The sequence below is a fragment of the Hylobates moloch genome, unplaced genomic scaffold, assembly GCF_009828535.3.
Source record: "Hylobates moloch isolate HMO894 unplaced genomic scaffold, HMol_V3 SCAFFOLD_4, whole genome shotgun sequence".
In the NCBI taxonomy this organism is placed as follows: domain Eukaryota; kingdom Metazoa; phylum Chordata; class Mammalia; order Primates; family Hylobatidae; genus Hylobates; species Hylobates moloch.
The window spans coordinates 62,686,488-62,705,607 of NW_026652279.1; the positions used below are offsets into that span (position 1 = coordinate 62,686,488).

Below are 19,120 nucleotides of genomic sequence, written 5' to 3' on the forward strand. Positions count from 1 at the left end.
CAAATGGGTATGCCGTTTTAGGGCTAGACAGCATGGCGGGGACATATAACCTCAGTGGAAGAATATATATATGGGTATAAAGAAGAACACAGGAATTCGAGTTTTGACTTGGACTATAAAACTCTAATCCTGAAGATAGATTTTGTACTTAATTGAATCTAACAGTTTTAGCAGGGTCTTTTGGGTAAAAATGCTTTCACTTCTACCCTGTGCTTCCATAATTGATTTAACATGCACTGGGATGGGCGCTAAAAGTCCTGAATCCTGAACAGAGTCTGGTTAACCAAAACAGAAACAGCAACACAGGATACAACACAACACTGTCCAAAATCTACAGAACATAGGAAAAGTTAAGGAAACACAATAAAGGGTTTATCCTGCCTTTGAGGCAGGATAAAAGTCATGCGCTAATTTCCAAATGAACGGTCTTTTAATTTATGTGCAAATAGTTTCTAAACAAAAATTCCAAGAACTAAGCTAACTTCATATCACAGTGACTTCTTACGTGAAGTGTTTTCAGGAGAAAACAAGAAAATATTACATAAGGAAAAAAGAATGGTTATTTGGACAAGCTCTGATAAATAAATTTGAACTACCTAATTAGTCATAAAAGTTGATGTGGTAAATATTCACTAGTCGTAGGATTCTACCCTGCTGAGAATGTCCTCATATTCTTGGGACTTCAAATGTGCTTTTCAGAATGTTCCTCATTTAATGCCTGTTAACTGCTGTTCCTACTTATTTTTTTTTTTATCCTCTAGAAAATGACTGTAAGGTCACCTCCATGGTCAAAGTCTTCATTTGAAGAGCACAGGTATGTGATGTGCGGTTGGGGGAATGACTTAAGCAATCGTTAAAGAACTACACAATAAACCCATGGGGACAACACAAATAACTGAAATTTCCTAGGGATTTAACCTGTCACTACTATTATTATGTGCTCATAAAAAAATGGGGCAACCAAACTTTCTGAACATTTGACATAAGCAAAATTAATTGAAACTTTTAGGAACTTAAAATTGGTACAAAAGAATGTTTGTTAATTAATCTCCTTAGTTAATCTGTCATTAATTCCTTTTTGTGTTCACCTAAGGAGTCTTGACCCAACAGCTTTAAGATAATGTATTCTCCTTGACTTAAAAATATGTATATGAATCAGGTGCGGTGACTCACGCCTGTAATCCCAGCACTTTGGGAGGCCAAGGAGAGATGATCCCTTGAGGCCAGGAGTTCAAGAACAGTCTGGGCACCATAGCAAGATTCTGTCTCTACAATAAATAAATTAAATAAAATAAAAATATTTATATGTATGTAAATCTGTCATCTGGATTCAAATGTCAAGACTGTGCCACACTTGTTTTAGTTATCATTTTAATGCTTTTATTTTCTTATTAATGCTAAAGTATTGCAAAGAATTCTAGATATCATGTAATTTCATCTCAACATATTTCAGTATGCATCCCCAAAAGTTTTTAAAAATTATATTGTCTTCGATTTAAATCTTTAATCCATTTTGATTTGATTTTTGTATATGGCAAGAGATAGGAGTCTAGTTTCATTCTTCTGCATATGGATATCCCGTTTTCAACAATCCTATTCTTAGAATTTTTAATAATGAAATATTTTAAACAAAAAAAATTGTAAGACCCACCAGAGAGATAAAATAGACATAATATTTGACCTTATTTGCTTCAGTTTGGTTTTTGTTTGTTTTTTCAAAGAAATAAATCATTGCAAATGCAGTTAAGTTTCTCCTTTTTTCACTAGTTTCCCAGCTACATAATGCCTCTTAGCCAGGATATTAAAATGCCTAATAAACCAATTCACACCAAATTTTCACATAAATTCTACAGTTATCTATCTCACTTCAATTAAGACAAAGCCTCTACTAGTTATAATCTTTGTCACTGAGTCACCTCTAAAAATAGTTCCTAGAACTAGACTCTTCCACAGCCTTAGTTTTAAATTATTATAAATTGCCTGAATGTTTTAGGTTAAGCTTTGTCAATATGCTAGAACATTATAATCTTTCTGGTAGGTATAAAAATAGAGATAAAATTTAATTTATAAGAGCATTAATCTACAAGTACTTACCACCACGTCTCTTTTAAATTAAAAAGTAGAGAAATTTAATTGATCTTGCCTTGAACTTAATGTGAATTGAGACAAATTAAATGCATCTAATTTATTTAATCAAGAGGTATACACTAAACCTGAAAGACTCATCTGAGATGTGGTAATAAATTTATATAAGCCTACTTCAGGTTAATAGAAAGGGATTATTTTTAATCTGTATTTACTTTACCTAGTGCACCTCCTCTGTGAAATAAGCCAAGCACAGGACAAAATAGGCATGATATCACTCATGTATAGAATCTTAAACAGTTAATCTCAGAAGTAGAAAGTAGAATGGTGGTTACCAGAGGCTAGGAAGGAAACAGAGGAGAAGGGATGAAGAGGAGTTCATTATCTGAACTCATTTATTGCATAAGAAATAACGTGTGGGGGGAAGGATAAGAAAAGAAGAAAGTAGGAATATTAAAGGTGTAAGTTACCTAGCAATTTGAGCTTGTCCGACTTAAATATTAATTTTCCTCTATGATTGTGCCAGTATATTTGCATTATTTTTCTCAAAGTTGAATAGAAAGCAGCTAAGTGTAGATTTATGATTTCTGAAAATGACAAATAAGGTGGTTGACAAGAAAAAAGGTCTATTGACGACAAATATCACAGCCAAATCACAGACTCATAAATGATTCAGGGTTCAATTTGTTTTATTGTTTTTTCTTTCCTTTTCACTTTGGCAATATGCCATTTGTCCAATTTGTTGTTTTTAATGACAGGGACAATTTATACCTTACTGAATCTACTCTCATTCTGAGTTAAAGACTAGTTCAATTAAATCAGGCATTTATGGAAAGCAGGATATTGGAGTGGGGGTAAAGCAAGCAGAGACATTGGTAGACTAAAATATATATATATATTTAGTTGTCATATATATATTTAGTTGTCATATATATATATAGTTGTCATACATATATATATATGACAACTATAGACGTTTGTACTCTGAAAACTTAAGACAGTTTTTCAGGTGAGTGAAGGCAGATGATTATATTTGAAGAATGCAGACAATCTACAGGACCAAAACTATATTGATTTATCTAGTTAGCCCAGAAAGAAGGCTGGCCTTGCCCTCAAGATTCCATGAAGATTCCACTGTATCTACTATCGCCACCTCAACTGTTTCTCCGACTTACTGATAGTTCACTAATCTGGCCTAACTTTAGTTAATAGAAGGAGGAGAAGGCAAAGACAGACTTCAGTAAGAGAGATGGTCCTTTCTGTCTCACCTCTCTGTCTGCCTATTCATACATGCTGCTGATTTAGATACTACATTGCAAAAGGCTAAAGATCTGCAGATTTAGCCCACTAAATATTCTTTTCTTCATTTGTTTGTGTTTCCTTATTTCTATTTTGTATTTATATAGAGTTGTACATATATGGGGGGTACATATGATATTTTGGTTCCCATATACAATGTGTAATGATCAAATCAGAGTAACTGGGATACACATCACTTCAAACATTTATCTTTTCTTTGTTTTAGGAACATTACTATATTCATATTCCAGTTATTTTGAAATATACAAATTATCATTAACTATAATTTCCCCACTGTATTATCAAATGCCACAGCTTATTCCTTCTAACGATATTTTCATACCCCTTAACCAACTCCTCTTCATTCCTTCTCTGTTTCCTTCCTAGCCTCTGTTAACCACCATTCTACTTTCTACTTCTGAGATTAACTGTTTAAGATTCTACACATGAGTGATATCATGCCTATTTTGTCCTGTGCTTGGCTTATTTCACTTAATATCATGTCCTCTAGGCTCATCTACATTGTTGCAAATGCCAGCATTTCATTCTTTTTATGGCTGAATAGTATTCCATTGCCTGTATATATCACATTTTCTAGTCCATTTATTCATTGATGGACATTTAGGTTGTTTTCATGTCTTGGCTATTATGACTAGTGCTGCAATAAACATGGTGATGCAGCTATCTCTTCAACATATTGATTTCATTTCCATTGGATATATACCTAGTAATGGGATTGTTGGATCATATGGTGATTCTATTTTTAATTTCTTGAGGAACTTTCATACTGTCATCCATATTTACATTCCCACCGACAGTGTATGAGTTTCCCTTTTTCCATATCCTCATCAGCATTTGGGGTTTTTTGTCTTTTTGATAATAGCCATTCTAACTGCAACAAGGTTATACTTCATTGTGGATTTTATTTGCATCTCTCTGAGATGAGTGATGCTGAGCATATTTCCATATGCCTGATGTCAGTTCTGTGTCTTCTTTTGAGAAATGTCTTTTCAGATCTTTTGCCTATTTTTAAACCAAATAATTTGGCTTTTTGCTGTTGAGTTGTTTGAGTTTCTTATACATTCTGGATATTAACCCCTTGTCAGATGCATAATTTGTGGATATTTTCTCCCATTCTGTAAGTTGTCTCTTCACTCTGTTGTTTCCTTTGCTGCGCAGACACCTTTTACTTTAATATAATCCCACTTGTCTATTTTTAATTTTGTTGCCTGTGCTTTTGAGGCAATTCTTCATTTAGACCAATGTCCTGTAATGTTTCACCAATGTTTTCTTTTAGTAATCTCATAGTTTCAGGTCTTACATTTAAGTCTTTAATCCATTTAGAGTTGATTTTTGCATATGGTGGAAGATGGGAATCTAGTTTTATTCTTTTGCATATGGATGTCCAGTTTCCCCAGCACTATTTACTAAAATGAGTATCCTTTTCCAACAGATCTTCTTGGCAACTTTGTTGAAAATAATTTGGCAGTAAGTACATGGATTTGTTTTTTTTTTTTTTATAATCCAGAACTTAAGCTTAGGGTACAGTATGCTGCTCTAAATTGTCTAAATATTTCTAAGGCTGGTCCCTCCTCTCCAAAAAAACAAGTTAATTAAGTCGTTTTTATTTTCAACCAGTCATCTTTGTAAAATAATAGGACAAATAGATATCATCAGATTTTACCTGATGCTACAACCACATTCATTTTTAGAATTTTAAAATATACTCAATAAAATGGTAAATATTCCATAATTTTATTCTTGTATAAGGGAAAAGCACCAATGAGGAAATCAGAAAAGCTATTTTGATATTGACTGTGCACTAACTAGTCCTTCTTCCCCTTTGGATTTTAGACATATCTGTGAAATGGAAGGATTAGATCACATGATCTATAAGTTGTTATTATTGTTTGATATGCAAGAGTTATGTATTTATACTTCACAATGCAGTCTTCATGTCTCTTTTCATATGTATGATAAAGTCTTTTGCCTGACAAGTATCTATCCACCTCTATTCATCTCCACTTCCTCGCTCCTGCTCCAGGCCAACATAATCTTCAATCTGGTTGACACAGCAGCTTTCTTACAGTTCTACATTTCTCCATTTGTGTCTCCTTCCAGTCCATTCCCCAGATAGAAGAAATAATAAATTTAAAACAGAAGTCGTATTATGTCAAACTCCATCTTAAAAGCCCTCAATGGTTTCCTGTTGCATTTAAATAAAATGCAAAAGAAGAATCTACAAGGCCCTATAGGATACCCCCAGCACCTTCACATCCTGCTCCTCTCACCTCTCTCTGTCATGCTTTCCCCTTGCTCATAGTGCTCCAGCTACACTGGCCTGTTTCAGCTTCAACAACTCGCCAAGATCTTTGCTACCTTGAAAGGTGTTTTTACATATTCCTTCCTCTACCTGACTCACTCTTCCACACAGTATTCCCATGATTAGCCCCTTATCCCTGAAATTTCAGCTAACACATGACCTCAAATGTCACCTCCATAGATAAGCTTTCCTGATGTTTCTACCCCAAACCATTGTTCCTCTCTCTATTGTTTTCTAGCTCAGCATCTTACTTTGTTTGTTGATATTATCTACACTTGTAATTATTTTCCTTATCTATTTATTGTGTTTGAGTTTGACTGCCTCCCCCTTGTTAACTGTTTTTCTGTGTCTGTCCTGTTTAGCCTAATATCCCCAGTTCATGGCCTGGTGTGTAGTACATACTAGACTTCAATAAATATTTGCTGCATGAATTAATAAATATGTGATGGAGTTGAGACTAAGTCTCTGTTTGCTTTTATGTAACACCTGTGAAGTGTGTGTATCATGTGCACAGATCCTTATTACATAGAGATAATGACCTAAGCTGAGTTAATGGAAGGAGTAAAAGGTTAACCCTAAGGTGGTTAACAAGAATTGCTCTCCCTGCACAGGTGTGAAGCAAATCTGCTCCATATGTGAGAACTTGGTGCTCACCTGAACTCCGTTCTATATCTACCATTACATGCTCTTGTTTGAAGCAATCACTTCCAAGGCTTCTCTATAGTCTGCCTTTATCCTCTCCAGGAGGGAGAAAATATAGGGGTAGAGTAGGCAAGTCTTTTTAGATAGTGTTTTGCAAATACCTTTTACCTAACGCAGAAAGTTAAGTGAAACAGATTTGATGAGAAACAAATGATGACTTGAATCCCACCCTCTGCACGTTGTGAAGGTTCCTTAGAAATAAGAGTGCAGCAGCTTCCTCCATATTCCTTCATAAAAACAAATCCGAAGTATTTCACAATTACTTCCCTGGGAAAATGCTCCTACCCTGACTCCCAAATCTAACATTTTAAATTCTGCCAAGTCAGGAAATTCTTTTTTTAAACATCAGAGTAATTTCCTTTTTATCAGCTGGGTCAATTATACAATCACAATGATTGACTAGTTTAAAAATTGAAACATGAACATTTTCTTTCATTAGCAGTTATTGATAAACAACTGCCATCTCATTACCATAACGAATTTCTTAGTCCTGTGTCTCTGGAAACTCATTTTGTAAGTGTTTAATTGTGAGTTCTGACAATATTTTTATTATTGAAAATCGGTTGATAATTTCTCATGGCAACTTGCTGCCAGTTTAAAGACTCAAAATTTTATTTCTCTTTGTTCAGATGTGATGTCAACTGTGGACTTTCATGCAAGTTGTTGAAAGCAAAAGTTACCAATAATCCCAGTGACCTAAATAGAATATTCCAGCTCTCTATAAATATGTATCATTAGTAGCCAATGATACATATTTGTATAATGATACATATTTGTATAATGATACACATGTATCATTAGTAGACAATGACACATCTCAACAGAAAATAGGTGTTTTGGCATAATTATGGTCTGTTCTGCTAGAACCCACTTACTTAGCAAAGTCTCCTGAAGCTTAGTACTAGTCTTGAGCTTGTTAATGCTGGAGATCTAGTTTTGTTTATCTACTTTATATCCAGAGCCCTATAGTTGGCAGAAGAATATGGTAATTACTCATTAAATATCTGATGAATTAACAAATGAATCACATAAAATGTGAACTATCACATTGATTATAAAATCATTTCTACAGAGGATATAGATTGAAATTGTAAAATATATTTATTAAAAACTGTGGGATCATAAAGATCATTTATTACAAATTCACTATTTTTGTAGGTGAAAAACAAGGCCCAGAAAAGTTAAAGAATTTGACCAATAATAAACTTTAATTAACTAGAATTGGAATTCCAGTTTCCAAGATCCCTTCAATTGCCCTCTATTTCAGGCCCTGAACACCAATACTATATGTTCAAGGTACTTATTATTAATGCAAAAACATGGTTCTAATGCAAAGATGGAAATGTGAAGGGTAGAAGTTACATAAAATATGACAAACCTAAAGAAATTGAGGTCTATTCTAAACACTGGATGTCCTGATATAAAACATTTAAAACACCTACCTATCATTAATTTTTAAGATTTTCAAACATCCAATAGCTAAGGAACAGTAATATTCATTCATCTCAATATAAACATGAAGAACTAAATCTCTTTCACTGATAATTTTCTGAAGTAAAGCATTTAATTTTCTGACATGGCCTCCTCCCCTGACATAATCAAGAGTATAGTAATGCATGTCTACTGGGGCACTCTATATATCGAAAACACAAACACTTAACAGAGTCAATAAAATTATCAGCCACTTCATTTTAATGTCAATGACTTTTTTATTGTTGAACAATATCCTTTAGGCTACCAATATCTCAATAAATCCATTTTTGTTTGCTGCTGCCACTGCTATTGTTGTTTTAATTAATTTGACAGTAGTTTGTGGCAGGCATTGCTACTGCTCATAGAAAATCAGTTCCCCTCTCCTTCAAGGTGCCTGGAAAGATTCCCTAGAAGGTAAGCAGTGAACAGAAGCAGTGCATGCCATTTCCCTGTAGAGGCATTCAATTGCTAGGACCCAATTTCCTCTTACATTTCACCTGCCCCAGCAATTATGGGCTCCATGGTCAAAATCCTAGAAAAATGCCCCCCTTCTTCAAGACTGACATTACATATGAGCATACTGAACACATTCAGAATCTCTGCAGAGGAAAAAAAACTGTTTAACACAGTATTCATCAATTAATTTGACCCCAGACTTTTTATTGTCTAACATTTCTTCTTCCTTAGAATTATCTTGGACAATAGCTGGCTATGCTTTAGACATTGGTAATTAACTTAGTAGAGATTAATTAACAACCAACTCAGTACAAAGATAGGTGCTTGGAGAGTAGGTTGAAGAGTTGAGCACTAGCCATTGACTGTTTCCATGTGGAAATGACATGAAACTCTTTCAGTGGTATGCCTAACTTCAAGGGAATTCTTCTAGGTACCGCAAAGCAGAAAGAAATTAGATATCAATACCTGTCACAAACTGCTCCCAAAGTTTATTTTTGAAGAGCGTGGGGATGGGGGAGATTTGTGATACTAGTAACCCAGTGATAATATTTCAAAATAGCAATTGAAGAAATTAAATGCCACAGTTCAGTGAGAAGATGGAAACTACACTAGTAATTTGAACAGGGAAAATGTAATGTAATTAATTATTAACTAATAAAAGGGGATCGCTGGAAGGGATAAAGAGGACTCTAAAGAATGCAAAATGAACAAATGCTAAACTGCTACATCTAGGACAGAGGGAGAGCATTAAAGGAGCAAACTAAAAACCCACAGGACTCCAGACACACAAGGCTGTAAGTCAGACTTTGTGGAAGAGGGTGTAGCTGTGGTCCGCTGGAGGAAGCAGAAGTTTGCTGGGGTGCCAGCAGACTGGACCTGGTCTGCAGGAAGCTATCTGTTGGGGGACAGAAAAATTCACTGCAGAATGAGTGCCACAGGGCCTCCCAAACACTACCGTCAACCATGCAGTGAGAAGAAAAGATAAAGCACACTAGAAGTAGAAAAAGAAGCCCCTTCTTCTGCTATGTTTTAAAGTGTCTCTCCAGCCTCCTCTATTGATAAAGCCTAACGTGGAGCCAGCTGGCAAAGTAAAAACTGTATGGAGTCCAGCTATAAAAGCACAAGGCAGTGCAAAGAGGGATGAGTGTGGATCTGAGAGACAATAAATTGATGATCAGCACACCCAGGAAATGCCAGGAGAAAGAAAAAAGAAAGAGAGAGAGAGAAGGAGGGCTGCTGATACAGAAACCACAAACCTACTATAGACTCACAATCCATTTCTCAACTCAGCCCTCCATGTAGAAATAGAAGCCTAATTTGAAGCACACAATCGCCTTTAAATTACATGCACCTATAAAAAATTTCCTGGGGAGATGAATCACAGCGTTCTTCATGTTTTCGAAGAAATTTATAGCCCTATAAAGATTAAGAACAACTGAAGTAGAGTACTGGGCAAATATCTAGGTAAGTGAGCAAAAAGAATTTTTCCGTGTCAATTACTCAAGTATCTACAGAGCAGGCTTATGAAAGTAACTCTTAACCAAATTTTAAACAGTAATTTCTCCAAGGAAAGGTTAGAGAAGACAGAGATGACTCTAACAAAATTTAGAAGGAATAAAATTAAAGAAGTTCAGATTCTGCAGACAAAATATCCAGGCTGAATGCCTTCCCCATTGCTCTGGACTTCCAGCTGTTTTTGGATACCTGTCCCAGGGTTTTACATAATTTTTTCCGATGGAATGATTCCACAAGTGCAAAATTAGAATATATTTATTATTTTCCTTGGACAATTGTTTTTTACATATAATAAAATTGAGCCATTTTTAAGAGCAGCATGTACCACAAGGAAAAAACTCAGACCACAGACTGTTTAGGTAGGGCCCATTTTTTAAAAAATGAGATTTAAATTCCTCTCAAATGAGAAGAATACCTTTCTTTTCTGTGACAGGCTGTTACTTCAGCCAAATCTCTGGAGAGGTTTGGAAAGTTCAGAAGATCATTTCTGCCCTGAGGCTGAATGTATTTTATTGTGGATTACTAAGGCACCACAGACAAGGAAAGAAAATGGATTATTTTACACTTGTGGAGCCAACTCATATGAAATTCTGCAGGAGAATTTTAGGAAAACATGCATTTCCATGCTCCAGAGAAGAGTATGTGCATTATATCTTTTACTTTTCAAATGCAAAGACATTTTTAGACTTAGTTATTTGTTAGATTCATACATTTACCGGATTCTTATACTCAAGAGACTTTTCATATTGTTCTGTAAAATAGGGTATTTTTATTCAATTGCATGGGACTCAGAGATTTTTACATTTTTTTATAGAAATGCCCCCACTTTCCTAAATGACATATTCCTGAAAAAGGTTTGAAAGTCAAACAGCTGAAATTTGATCAATAGACATATACAGTATAATATTTGCTGTATTCCCATAGTCTAAAAATTTTATGAACCCCAAAAGTATGGTTCCTGTAGTCACTGCTTCCGTCTTGGACACAGACAAGTCTAGTGGATGGGTGTAAGACGGCCAGACAAAAGTCTTTCATCTAAGAGCTTTACATTTAGCAAGACCCTCATTCCTCAATAGCTCAAACTCTCAGTCTCCTTTGTTTGAAAATAAGCCTTATACATGTATACAGAGACATATATGCATATGTATACATACACATGCTCCTGTTTTAGGATAGGCCAATCCCAATGAAGTAGAAGAGTCTGGCACACTCATTGGCCTTTTAGATGACGCTGTCACTTGAAGAAAATGAAATCACCCTTATTAATGTGATGGGTAACAGAGTGTTTAAATTTGCAGTCAAATGCTCTACCACTGAGCTCTACCCCCTGAAGTGTTTAAATTTGCTTAAATTTGCTCTGGAGCCAGATTATCTAACATATATCCTAGCTCCATCTCCTACTATCTGTATAACCTTGGTCAAGTTACTTAACTTCTTCATGCCTAAATGTTCTTATCAGGAAAATAAGGATAATATAAAGCACTTACCTGATAAGGTTGTTGTGAAAGTTAGGTAAGCTATTAGGCATAAATGCACTTGTGCTTCTACTCAGTCTATGGTGTGCCCTCTCTATGTTAGATAGTGGTGGCAGTAGTAACAGTAGTAGTGATAGTGGTGGTAGCATTTTACTATCACATACTACCGACATGAATGTTAATGGCACTTGTTGGAGTAGCCCACCTCGGACTCCCAAAGTGCTGGGATTAGAGGCATGAGCCACCACGCCTGGCCTAAGCTTTTATTATCTAATTTTAAGCTCATGCAAATAGATATAATTAGTAAGTTAAACAATTACAGGACAATTCCGTGTTAACTGTCTATCTGAATTAAGAACTAGAACTGTCCTAATATAGCTGAAACCACCTCTGGGCACCTTCTGATTTCATCACCTGGCCTGACCTCCCCACTCCTACTAAAGCTAATCATTATCCTGATATTTATTTTATTTTTAATCGTTCTACCACATACATATATATGTAAAAACACATTTTGTAGGGTTTTTCATGTTATTTTACTTTTCTAAATGGCAGCAAACGATATGAGGTCCTCTTGACTTCCCCGTAACATTACGTTTTTAGGATTCTTTCATTTTTATTGCATATAAATGTAAGTTACCTATTTTTTCCACCACTGAGTCTATACTACAATCTATCTATTCTATTGCAATGAATATTTGTTTCCAAATATGTATCCCATGAGCTATATATTCAAGAATGACTTGGCCGGGCGCGGTGGCTCACGCTTGTAATCCCAGCACTTTGGGAGGCCGAGGCGGGCAGATCATGAGGTCAGGAGATCGAGACCACGGTGAAACCCTGTCTCTACTAAAAATACAAAAAATTAGCCGGGCGTGGTGGCGGGCGCCTGTAGTCCCAGCTACTCAGAGAGGCTGAGGCAGGAGAATGGCGTGAACCCGGGAGGTGGAGCTTGCAGTGAGCCGAGATTGCGCCACTGCACTCCAGCCTGGGCGACAGAGCGAGACTCCATCTCAAAAAAAAAAAAAAAAAAAAAGAATGACTCTACAGCTTAGTATATATATGTACAGATGCTGGTTGTAGAATGAGCACATCCACCTGTACTGGATAATAACAAGTTATTTTTCAAAATGATTATGTCAATTTTCATTCCTGCAGTAGTTTATAATCCAACTGATCTGTATCCTTAGCAACTCTTAGTACTATCAGTCTGCTTAAATTTGCCAATTGGATAAGTATAAATTAATATTTTTTTACTATAATTTATATTTTCCTAATTACTAATGAGCATAAGCATCTTGTTGTTATATGTATAGACCATTTGCATTTGCTCTTTTGTGTAGTATCTGTTCAAGTCTTTTGCATTTGTTCTATTTGGTTGTCTTTTTGTTATTCATAAGAGTTCTTTATATATTTTAGACAATGTCACCATGTTGTACAATTTCAAGAAGTACATTCTCAATTCCAGAGGCTGCCATTTACTTAGAATGGAATGCAATTGTCCACCTTGAAGTTGTGTAATGCCAATTTCTTGGCAGTGCAATGTTTTACATGTCATATGCTACAAGTTTGCTCTCCAAGTTTATGGCTCATATTTTTGCTGTCTTTATGGCCCATATTTTTGCTGTGCCTCCTGATGCGCAGAAGTTCTTAAATAATTTCAATGTTTTCTTCTTCTATTTTGTGTTGCTAGTCATTTTGTATCACATGCAAGAAATCTTTTCCTATACCGATGCTATAAAGACATTCTACTTCTAAACAATTTAAAGTTTTGCATTTCATATCCAACTTTTTTAATCCCTCACAAATTGAATTTTGTACTTTGTGTGAGAAAATAATCGTTTCATTTTTCCATATGTAATATTTCATCATTTTCCCAATGATATATAATGTCACTTCTATCATATTTCAGTTTTTCATATGCACTGGATCTGTTTCTGGGTTCGCTAGTCTGTTCAAGTCAGTATGTCCATCCTTACTCAATAATATACTATCTTAATTCCTATACCTTTACAATAAATATTAATGTCTAGTAGCACAGATCTCCCCACCTATTCTATTTCTTTAGGAAAGGCTTGGCTATACTGGGCACCTTCTCCTTATATATTTTAGAACTAGCTAATCAAGTTTCTCAAAACAATTAGTTGAGTTTTGAGTAGAATTACATGGGATCTATAAACCACTTTGAGGACTGTTGTCTTTACATATTTTGAAGTATTTTCCATAAGAGTCTTGCAAATATTTTGTTAGATGTATTACTAAATATCTTTTTATTTCTAATATAAATTAATTGTATATTTTTTAATATATTTCCATTTGTATGTTTCCCTATGTCCAATACTCTTAAATTCTGCTATTGAGTCTAACAATGTGTAAAGATGTGGTATATTCTATTTAGATAGATGCAACTATTTAGATTGATACAACTATCTATTTAGATAGATACAAGTATCTAAATAGAATACACCACATAATTAACACATTGTTAGACTCAATAGCAGTATTTGCAAATACTAGTAGTTTTATTACTGCCTTTCCACGTCTTATAAGTTTTTACATAATTCTTCTTTTATTTATTTTCCTGTATTATTACACTAACTGGAATCCATCGCACAATGTTGAATAGAAGTGGTAATAGTGGGCATCTTTGTCTAATTAAGCTTTTTCACTCTATTTCAACAAGGAGACAAATTTAATCTATTGATACAGTGTAAATTATAAGCAGCAAATTAAATACTAACATCTTGAATGAGGAATAGCAGTCAGAGAAAGGTGTAGCTGTCTAAAATCAGTTGCCAAAGACACAAAGGGATGAAAATTCCTTTTTCTGTTACAATAGCTTCTGAGAGCATCACAACATTGGAGTCCAATATGATAATTGCGTAATTGATGATTAGAGCAATGGCTTTCCTTCTCTTTATTCTTTGCTAGTTTCTCCTTCTCTGGTAATCCTTTAAGCACTGGAATTTCAAGGACTGTGCACTGGTCCCATACTCTGGCCACACATTGGCCCTCCAGTCTCACCTGTATGCCTCAATTCCAAAATTTAAATCTCCAATGCTAATTACTTCTCAAGACTCCTGAGTTTTGTGTATCCAATTGCCTAACTGACATCTTTTTTAGATGTCAAATAGGCATGTAATTTAATTTTTCCCACTCTATGATCTCAGAAAGTGATATCACCATCCACCAGCTTTAAAGTAAAAAAACCCAGGAGTTACTCTTAATTCTCATATTTTTCTGACCTCGCATTGATAATTAACAACAAATCTATTGATTCTACCTTCAAAATAAAAAAATGACGCTGTCCATCTTATACAATCTTGGCCATTATACGCCAAGTTGTCATCATCACTCATCTAGACTACTCTAAGAATTTCCTCATTAGATTTCCAGCTTGTATTCTTGGTCTTCTCTGATCCATTTCCCACACAGGAACCACCATGCTTTCTTAAGAGAGAGAGAGATGTATATATATGTATGTATATATATGTATATATGTATGTGTATGTATATATGTATGCATATGTATTTATATGCATATATATATTTTGAAGTATTTTCCATAAAAGTCTTGCAAATATTTTCTTAGATTTATTGCTAAATACCTTTTGATTATTTCTAATATAAATTGGAAGATATATATATCTTAAGATATACATACATCTTATATATATACACACATACATCTATATATACACATACATATATATGTATATATACACATACATACATGTGTATATATACATATATACACATACATCTTATATATGTATATGTGCATATATATATACGTGTATATATATACATATATACATACATCTTAAGATACACATACATGTATATATAGATACATATACATGTATGTGTATATGTTTATATGTATATGTATATATACATGTATATATGCTTTCTTAAGATATATATACACATACGTGTATATATGTATGTATGTATATGTATGTGTATATATATGCTTTCTTAAGCTATATATATCATGTGTGTATATTTTATATATATATATGATCATGTAAATCCCTGCTTTAAACTCTTCAGTGTTATTTCATCATAATTAAAATAAAACTTAAAACTCTTATTGGTCTAGGACAATAAGTCCTATATTATCAAGCCCCCAGCTTCCTTTCCAGCATCATCCTCTACCAGTCTTCCCTTGACAACAATGCTTCAGCTACAATCATCTTTTTACTGCACCTCAAACATGTTAAGCTTGTACAAATCTATATTAGTCAGGGTTCTTCAAAGAGACAGACCAATAGGATGGATGGTTGGATAGATTAAATAGATGATAGATAGATAGATAGATAGATAGATAGATAGATAGATAGATAATAGATAGATAGATAGATAGATAGATAGATAGATAGATAGATAGATAGATAGATGAGAAGACATTTATTGGGGGGAATTGGCCTATGGAATTATGGAGGCTGAAAATTTCTATGATAGGCCATCTGCAAGCAGGAGACCCAGGGAACTTGGTGGCCTGGCTCAGTCTAATTCTGAAAGCCTCAGAAACAGGGAAGCCCAGGTATAAATCTCAGTCTGAGGTTGAAGGCCTGAGAACCCAAGGGGCTGCTGATGCAAATCCCAGAGTCCAAAGGCTAGATACCTGGTGTTCTCACATCCAAGGGCAGAAGAAGAAGGGTGTCTCAGCTCCAGGTGAGAAAATATTTGCCTTTCCTCTGCCTTTTTGTTCAATCCAGACCCTCAGCCAACTGGAAGCTGCCTCACCTTGGGAGGGTGTGTCTTCCCCACTCAGACCATTTACTCACATGTCAGTCTTCTACAGAATCACCCTCACAGACACATCCAGAAATAAGTTTTACCAGCTCTATAAGTATCCCTTAACCCAGTCAAGTTGACACCTAAAATTAACCATCATGCCATCTTAGGGCCTTCTGTTACTATTAACTGGAATACTCTTTCCCCTGATTCACACCTAAGTTTAAAAACGTCATTTCAACAGAGAGGCCTACATTAACTATCCAATCTAATGTAGCCACTCATTTGTCCTCCATCACAGCAACCTATTTTAATTATCTGCTTATCACTAAATGTTTGCACTTTTGTGTATTCATTTGTTTTGAAAAAGATATTCTTCAAAATTCGTTATTAAGGAAATGAAAAAGCAAATTATAGTCTGGGAGAAAATATTTGCAAAATACATATATGCTAAAGAACTTGTATCCAGAATAGATATGTATCTTACAACAAATAACCCAATAATAAGTGAGAAAAGTACTTGAACAGACACTTCACCAAAGAAAGTATACAGATGGTCAGTAAGAACATGAAAACTTGCTCAATATAATATAGTCATTTGGGAAATATAAACTAAAACCAAAAAATATCATTATACACTTACTAAAATGACTGAAATAGACTAACAGTACAAAGTACTATTGAGGATGTGGAGCAACTAACTCTCACACATTACTGATAGAAATGTAAAATGGCACAGCCACTTTGGAAAACAGTTCAGTATTTTCTTATAAAATTAAATATATGCACACCATACAAGCCAACAGTTCCACTCATTAGGTAACTACTCAAGAGAAATTAAAATGTTTGTCCACTCACAAACTTGCACTTGAATGTTCATAGCAGTTCTTTTCATAATACATACAAACTAGAAGCAACCCTGGTGAATACATAAATAAATTGTAGTCAATCTAAATAATGGAACACTAATGAGCAATTTAAAAGAACAAATTACTGAGGGGAAGAGAACAAAAACGTGGATCACAGTACTGATTGTCAAGAGAATAAGGGGAGGAAATTGATTTAAAAATATATGCATGAAGAAATTTGGGGGATGATTAAATGTTCTGAATCTTGATTGTGGTGGTAGTTATGTAAATAAATACATTTGTCAAAACTAATGAAATTATACATTTTATAAGATGAATTTTATCGTATATAAATTATACATCAATAAACCTGACTTTAAAAAGTAGCCACTCTGGCTGGGCACAGTGGCTTATGCCTGTTATCCCAGCACTTTGGGAGACTGAGGCAGGTGGATCACTTGAGGCCAGGAGTTTGAGACTAGCCTGGCCAACATGCCAAAACCCCGTCTCTACTAAAAATACAAAAATTAGCTGGGTGTGGTGGTGCACGCTTGTAATCTCAGCTACTCAGGTGGCTGAGGCATGAGAATTGCTTGAACCCAGGAGGCGGTGGTTGCAGTGAGCTGAGACCACACCATTGCATTCCAGCCTGGGTGACAGAGTGAGACTGTCTAAAAAAATAAGGAAAAAAATTAAGAATGGTCATTCAGTAAAAATTAGTTGAGTAGCTCTGAACCATCATTAAAAACTGTTTAAAAATCTATGGCATAAAGTAATTAATCCATTTTATATAATTTTTATTAAAAAATAATATTTTTACTAAAAAATAAAATATTTAACAAATAATAACTTGGTTAAATGAAAAGTATACATATATGCAACACTTTATTTTCTAACATTGTTAGGTATATGTGGTCATATTATACATAATATGCATGTATGTATACCCATGGAAGTGTGACTACAAAATAGGAGAATGGTTTTCATGTGTAACCCGTGGGAGGCAATTTCATTACTTTACATGCTTCCCATGTATACTCCCTCCGTTCCGTTCTTATTCTCAACATCTTTGTTAGGCTTCTCATAATTCTCACCTTACTTCTACAACAGCCTCCACACCTTCATAGGTCTCCCTTATTTTAGTCTATCTCCACATTTCAAATTAATCTCACACATACAATAATCTACAATGAGTTTCCATTAAACTCTGAATGAAATTTATGCTCTTTGTTCTGAAATTCAAGATCTTCCTAAATCAGACCTCAAACCTGTTATTTAAACCTTATCTTCTTGATCCACAGAAAAGTATACATCACTTAGATGAATGATACTTCAGGAGCAGTTCACGTCATTCATTTTCCTTCGAAGGCCTCCTCCAATATTGTCGAAAATCTGTTCTTGCTGCCCAACTCCCTGAATCTTATGCTAATACTCATTGCCTGTGTTTCTCAAGTGAATGAATGTATGAATGAATGAAGTATCACTTCTTCTATTGTATTTGCCTTAGTCTCCAAACCAGATATTTCTCCTTCCTTTAATAAACTATGAGCTTTTCTGTATTTTTTCTTATTGTATTCGACATATTTCCCTTACATTGCCATTAAAAGTAGACTTCCTCATACTGGATCATATCTACTTATTTTGTGTAATTTTGTCTCACTTATCTTTGTCTCCATAGAGCATCTAGTTTTACATATAGTACATCCTCAGAAACAATTCTTAAAAGCATGTGTAGATGTTTGACTAAAAAATATAAAGAACACAATTCATACACTGAGGTTGTATCATGACTGCTAAGGACTTCGTGAAATTATAAGAGGCTGCCCCTCTTAGTGCAAATTCAAAGTGAGTTGCTCCCTGAAATTGTTGGAAGGCACAAATTTTTATGACAATTAATTTATAACTTATTTAAAACAGTATGCACAACAGTAGTTTTGAGCTCAATTACATTGACCATGTGACTCATCTGATCTTTTTTATGGAAGTCAATAGCTCAGACAACTGAATAGGAAAGATGCAAATAAATATGAATGATATAGTATGTGTAGTAGGTAATCAGTAATAGCCTTTGTTTCATTTCTACTTTTGTAATATGTAAAAAATTATCCTATTTTAATGAGTAAAGATACTAATTCACAAGGTAAAAATTATTGTATTCATTATGTGAAAGGATAATGGGTAACACTAATTCCTTGTATTAA

General features: G+C 34.5%; 1 long non-coding RNA gene across 1 annotated transcript; it reads left to right on the forward strand.

The window, feature by feature from the left end:
• The first annotated feature begins 761 nt into the window (after positions 1 to 761).
• Positions 762 to 18,382, forward strand: LOC131383263 (uncharacterized). The gene is made up of 3 exons (XR_009213157.1): positions 762 to 814; positions 4,838 to 4,872; positions 18,221 to 18,382. It is a non-coding gene; the product is annotated as an uncharacterized LOC131383263 (long non-coding RNA).
• Positions 18,383 to 19,120: the final 738 nt, after the last annotated feature.